The sequence below is a fragment of the Penaeus monodon genome, chromosome 20 (assembly GCF_015228065.2).
Source record: "Penaeus monodon isolate SGIC_2016 chromosome 20, NSTDA_Pmon_1, whole genome shotgun sequence".
Taxonomy (NCBI): domain Eukaryota; kingdom Metazoa; phylum Arthropoda; class Malacostraca; order Decapoda; family Penaeidae; genus Penaeus; species Penaeus monodon.
The window spans coordinates 24,673,075-24,673,390 of NC_051405.1; positions in this window are offsets into that span (position 1 = coordinate 24,673,075).

Sequence of the window (316 nt, forward strand, 5' to 3'; positions counted from 1 at the left end):
TTTTTAATTTCCGAGACTCGACATGATCCGTAACCCCATTAATTTTCGGTATCTGCTGTGGAATCATGCAGAGAAGTCGCATGCGTACTGTGTAGCATTCGCTTTTCTCTGAATTAATTGGCTGGATTATTTTCTCTTCATCACAACGATCTCAGTAAGATCACGCAGTGTGTGTAAAGAATATGAAACTAAAATTGTACTTGAACCCTTACAAGATTCACTCATTATAAGCTCTTAATAGAGGGGTGTCTACATTTATGTTATCACATCGATACAGTAACTGCCACCTTAATATGTAGACCAGACGAACGCACGG